The sequence below is a fragment of the Oncorhynchus gorbuscha genome, linkage group LG12 (genome assembly GCF_021184085.1).
Source record: "Oncorhynchus gorbuscha isolate QuinsamMale2020 ecotype Even-year linkage group LG12, OgorEven_v1.0, whole genome shotgun sequence".
NCBI lineage: Eukaryota > Metazoa > Chordata > Actinopteri > Salmoniformes > Salmonidae > Oncorhynchus > Oncorhynchus gorbuscha.
This window is the reverse complement of record NC_060184.1, coordinates 28,084,473-28,091,013: the sequence shown is the minus strand read 5'-3', so window position 1 is coordinate 28,091,013 and position 6,541 is coordinate 28,084,473.

The following is a 6,541-nucleotide window of genomic DNA, read 5'->3' as shown; positions in this document are numbered from 1 at the left end:
TCTGTCTGTAGCATCTGAACCGTTTGGGCTAAAAACACTGTCATGACACAAAACCCACAAAATCTACCACACAAGGCAAAACATCCCATTACACCAAAGCCTACTTGCCAACAGTATGTTAATGTTATATATAATTTTCTGAAATTGACCATATAAAAGTAGCTTTATAATTGGTCACACATTGATGTCAGACATGCACCTACCCCAATGCTCTGTTTCTGATGACTGGGACGAATGCAGGAGCATTCCTGCACCCAGAGGGGAGTAGTTCAAAGGCCGGGTAGATTAAGTAAGATTTTACAGTTGTGCCAACTAAAACCTGTCAAATCTTCCCTAACAATAAGCCTTCGGTATCAAAAAATATTAAATGACAACTTAAATAGGAAGAAGGCATTTCATGCTGAGGGTGATAGACAGGCTGTAAGAGATGTACAACATGAGATCAAAAGACAGATGACTAAAGATGCATTGCAACAACAACAACAAAGGACTTAAGACACAAACTTTCAAACGAAAGGAAACTTTGTGGCAGGGAAAAAACACATATTATGTCGGTGTCATAACCAGCCATAAAATAATACAATATATTGTACGTCCCAACAGGTGTAAATATATGGGACAGTGTTATGACCATATAATGACAGGTTATGACACGTTACGTCAGCTGTTATGACATATTATGACGTGATTATGACCGTGTTAAGGTGTTATGACTCTGGTTGTCAAGTAAAGGCTTACCTATTTTACTACTACATTTATATTGATTACTGCATTTTTGGGTTTAGAGTTTGCAAGAAAGGTATTTCACTGTACTTTTGTATGTGACAGTAAAACTTGAAACTGAAATAAGTTGACTTTCATACCTCCACAATCTTCAACTGATGAAAAGGCAGGTTGAACATGAAAATCTATCATGCTAGACTAATTTACTGATCTCACTCATGACACGACTTGTAGTCTTATTTTAGCATGAACTTTTTCTTTGTATTCAGTTACCACTTTACTCTAATGTCAAACATAAATGTGGTTATACTGTCTATGGGTAGGCCTATGTGTTTTCCTGACCTCACAAATTTGCATAACTACAGTGCATTTGGAGAGTATTCAGAGCCCTTGTCTTTATCTACATTTTGTTACGTCACAGCCTTAATCTAAAATGGATGAAAATGTTTTTCCCCCTCATCAATACCCCATAAAGACAAAACAAAATACATTTTTTTTGCAAATGTATAAAAACATTAAAATAAATGAAATATCAGATTTACAGTGGGGCTAAAAAGTATTTAGTCAGCCACCAATTGTGCAAGTTCTCCCACTTAAAGATGAGAGAGGCCTGTAATTTTCATCATAGGTACACTTCAACTATGACAGACAAAATGAGAAGAAAAAAAATCCAGAAAATCACATTGTAGGATTTTAATGAATTTATTTGCAAATTATGGTGGAAAATAAGTATTTGGTCAATAACAAAAGTTTATCTCAATACTTTGTTATATACCCTTTGTTGGCAATGACAGAGGTCAAACGTTTTCTGTAAGTCTTCACAAGGTTTTCACACACTGTTGCTGGTATTTTGGCCCATTCCTCCATGCAGATCTCCTCTAGAGCAGTGATGTTTTGGGGCTGTTGCTGGGCAACACGGACTTTCAACTCCCTCCAAAGATTTTCTATGGGGTTCAGATCTGGAGACTGGCTAGGCCACTCCAGGACCTTGAAATGCTTCTTACGAAGCCACTCCTTCGTGGCCCGGGCGGTGTGTTTGGGATCATTGACATGCTGAAAGACCCAGCCACGTTTCATCTTCAATGCCCTTGCTGATGGAAGGAGGTTTTCACTCAAAATCTCACGATACATGGCCCCATTCATTCTTTCCTTTACACGGATCAGTCGTCCTGGTCCCTTTGCAGAAAAACAGCCCCAAAGCATGTTGTTTTGACTCCCATGCTTCACAGTAGGTATAGTGTTCTTTGGATGCAATTCAGCATTCTTTGTCCTCCAAACACGGCGAGTTGAGTTTTTACCAAAAGGTTCTATTTTGGTTTCATCTGACCATATAACATTCTCCCAATCTTCTTCTGGATCATCCAAATGCTCTCTAGCAAACTTCAGACGGGCCTGGACATGTACTGACTTAAGCAGGGGGACACGTCTGGCACTGCAGGATTTGAGTCCCTGGCGGCGTAGTGTGTTACTGATGGTAGGCTTTGTTACTATTGTCCCAGCTCTCTGCAGGTCATTCACTAGGTCCCCCCGTGTGGTTCTGGGATTTTTGCTCACCGTTCTTGTGATCAATTTGACCCCACAGGGTGAGATCTTGCGTGGAGCCCCAGATCGAGGAAGATTATCAGTGGTCTTGTATGTCTTCCATATCCTAATAAATGCTCCCAAAGTTGATTTCTTCAAACCAAGCTGCTTACCTATTGCAGATTCATGTCATGTTATGTCTTGTCCCTGTGCTTTCTCTTCTCTTCGTTTCCCTCTGCTGGTCGTATTAGGTTACTTTCGCTCTCTCTATCTCTCTCTCTCTCTATCGTTCCGTTCCTGCTCCCAGCTGTTCCTCATTCTCCTAACGACCTCGTTTACTCTCTCACACCTGTTCCCTCTTTTGCCCTCTGATTAAGTCTCTATTTCTCTCTCTGTTTCTGCTTCTGTCCTTGTCGGATTCTTGTTTGCTTTGCCCTTGTTCCGTCCTGTCGTATTCTGCCTCTTCATCAGATGCTGCGTGTGAGCAGGTGTCTCTGTCCTCTACGGCCCGCGCCTACCCGAAGGGACCTGCAGTCTGTTGCCGCTAGTCCTGCAATTCTCCTCTACAACTAAGAGGATTTATGTTTTCCCTGTTTGGACATCTCCTGTAAAGATTGAGGATTTATGTTTTCCCTGTTTGGACATTAATAAACTCTGTTTCTGTTAAGTCGCTTTTGGGTCCTCACTCACCTGCATAACAATTCAGTCTTCCCAGCTTGGTGCAGGTTTACAATTTACCAACCCTCAGCTTCCCTCAGCCCATCCCATCTATCTCTGCTGGCCACCCACTTCGTGTTTCTACGCAACACATATGCGATGTTCAATGTCCAATTTCAATCTATCTAATCAAAAAGAATCTACAGAAAATTTAAGATAAATACTTTGAAGATAAATACTTCTACTAAGATTATTAGATTATTAGTAATTGACTGACCCGGTCTCTCCAGATCTTCTAACAGTACTATTTCTAGGGTCAATTTTAGATGCTATTCATTTTCAGCCATTCCTGAACCTGAGACCAGAAACAGGCTACCTGAGGGCAATACCAAAATAAATGGTCTATTGATTCTATATCCTCACAACAAAATCTGCAGAGTTTTGGTGATTTTATTCCCCAAATATTAAACATTTTGTTGGTGGCAAGAATTTGATATAATTTTAGCTGAAAAGTCTTGAATCTTGCGTTGTTTCATATATCATCTCATACACCCTGTACCATGGAATCAGTACATCAAAAATCTCTTCCCAAATATTTTGCCAGCTGTATGGCACAGTTGTGGTCCTCAAATGAAACTGGTATACTTTCTTATTTATGCTATTTTTATTCCTCCGCCAGTTTTGATCCTTTATATTGGGCAGACAGACCAGTTCCCTACCTCCTCCGGCTGCCACCCGCCTCCTCCATTTTTGGGACAATGCTGTAATCAATTGGTTGTATTCTTGGATTGAGCAGACCTTCCCGTACAATTCTGATAACTCCATGAAGGACATAACGCTACCATTACAATTTACAATATCATTTAAGAACAGAATACCCTTTTCAAACATCTTTCCCATAAATACAGGTATTTAATCAACCAGCATATTTAAGTTCAGCCATAATATTTGTTGTAATATTTGTTCTATCTTTTCAGGGGGATGAAATGTAAATTGTCACCAGCTCTGCAATGCTTCTTTGAAAAAGAGAGATACTTTGAAAAAAGTAATATATTAAAGTAATATAATTTTCAATTAATCGAAAATGAGACATGGCAATCTGCACAAAGGCAAAAATGCCATTTTTAAACAATGTATGAGCTTTTCTTATTAATTTACTTGAGAACCATGTAGGGTTCAAATAATACTTTTGAATGAGTGAAGCTTTTAATTTTAGAGAGAGGTTTAGTGCTATTATATTTGATCATCTCAACCCACCCAATTCATATTCATTATATAGATAGGCTTGTTTTATTTTGTCTGGTTTCGCGTCCCAGATAAAGCAAAATATTTTTTGCTCATATGATTTAAAAACGAATTATCAGGAGTAGGCAGCGCCTGTCACGTTCTGACCTTTATTTCCTGTGTTTTGTATTTAGTTAGTATGGTCAGGGCGTGAGTTGGGTGGGCAGTCTATGTTTGTTTTTCTAGGTTTTGGGTATTTCTTTGTTTTCGGCCTAGTATGGTTCTCAATCAGAGGCAGGTGTCATTAGTTGTCTCTGATTGAGAATCATACTTAGGTAGCCTGGGTTTCACTGTGTGTTTGTGGGTGATTGTTCCTGTCTCTGTGTTTGCACCCGATAGGACTGTTTTAGGTTTTCTCACGTTTGTTGTTTTTGTTAGTTATCTCATGTGTAGTTTCTTTATAAATTAAAGAACATGAATAACCACCATGCTGCTTTTTGGTCTGCTTCTCTTTCACCAGAAAACCCTTACAGAATCACCCACCAACCAAGGACCAAGCGGCGTGGTAAACAGAGGCAACAGCAGCAGCAGGAGAAGCAAGAGAGGCAGCAGCAACAGCAGCAGGAGCAGCAGGAGCAGCAGCAGCAAAGGCAGCAGCAGGAGAAGCAACAGAGGCAGCAGCAACAGCAGCAGGAGCAGCAGGAGCAGCAGCAGCAAAGGCAGCAGCAGGAGAAGCAAGAGGCAGCAGCAACAGCAGCAGGAGCAGCAGCAGCAGCAGCAGTGGGAGAGGCTGCACTATTTGGATAAATGGACTTGGGAGGAGATCCTTGACGGGAAAGGACCCTGGGCAGAGCCAGGGGAATATTGCCGCCCCAAAGCCGAGCTGGAGGCAGCGAAGGCAGAGAGGCGGCATTATGAGGAGCTAGCACTGTAGAGCGGCTGGAAGCCTGAGACGCACCCCCAAAATTTTATTGGGGGGGGGCACAGGGAGAGTGTGGCAGAGTCAGGAGCCAGACCTGAGCCAACTCCCCCTGTTTACCGAAAGGAGCCATGGATGTTATCCGAGCTGTCGGCGAAGCTGAGTCTGAGAGGGTCGAGGAGTTATTGGACAGAATGGAGGAGAGTGAACGGATGGGAGATGAGGAGACACTCGAGGTGTTAATAGAATTGGGGGAGTGCGAAGAGAGAGAGCAATTGATTTGGCTTAGTATGCAAGGCATTCGCCCTGAGGTGTGTCCCCAGCCCTGTACCACCAGTGCCGGTCCCGCCTGTCCGGCGCCGGAGCGTCCCGCCTGTCCGGAGTCCCTCAGCCCAGAGGCGCCAGAGTCCCTCAGCCCAGAGGCGCCAGAGTCCCTCAGCCCAGAGGCGCCAGAGTCCCTCAGCCCAGAGGCGCCAGAGTCCCTCAGCCCAGAGGCGCCAGAGTCCCTCAGCCCAGAGGCGCCAGAGTCCCTCAGCCCAGAGTCCCTGCCCCTCTGTCCAGAGGGGTCATTGAGAGGGGTTGCCATGGTGAGAAAGCCACGGAGGCGGACAATAAGGCGGACTAAGACAATGGTGAAGTGGGGTCCGCGTCCCGCGCCAGAACCGCCACCGCGGACAGACGCCCACCCAGACCCTCCCCTATAGGTCAAGGTTTTGCGGCCGGAGTCCGCACCTTTGGGGGGGGGGGAGGGGACTGTCACGTTCTGACCTTTTATTTCCTGTGTTTTGTATTTAGTTAGTATGGTCAGGGCGTGAGTTGGGTGGGCAGTCTATGTTTGTTTTTCTAGGTTTTGGGTATTTCTTTGTTTTCGGCCTAGTATGGTTCTCAATCAGAGGCAGGTGTCATTAGTTGTCTCTGAGAATCATACTTAGGTAGCCTGGGTTTCACTGTGTGTTTGTGGGTGATTGTTCCTGTCTGTGTTTGCACCAGATAGGACTGTTTTAGGTTTTCTCACTTTTGTTGTTTTTGTTAGTTATCGCATGTGTAGTTTCTTTATAAATTAAAGAACATGAATAACCACCATGCTGCTTTTTGGTCCGCTTCTCTTTCACCAGAAAACCCTTACAGCGCCATAACCTTTTGTGACTACGTGGCAGTATTTTCATTTTTGGAAAAAAAACGTTCCCGTAGTAAACGGGATATTTTGTCAGGACAAGATGCTAGAATATGCATAGAATTGTCAGCTTAGGATAGAAAACACTCTAAAGTTTCCAAAACTGTACAAATATTGTCTGTGTATAACAGCACTGATGTTGCAGGCGAAAGCCCGAGAAAAATCCAATCCGGAAGTGCCTCATGTTTTGAAAGCGCTGCATTCCAATGGGTCCCTATTGAGCAGTGAATGGGCTATCAACCAGATTACTCTTTCTCCGTATTCCCGATGGTGTCTACAGCATTGTGACATAGTTTTACTGAAGAATACCCGTAGGCGGCTAC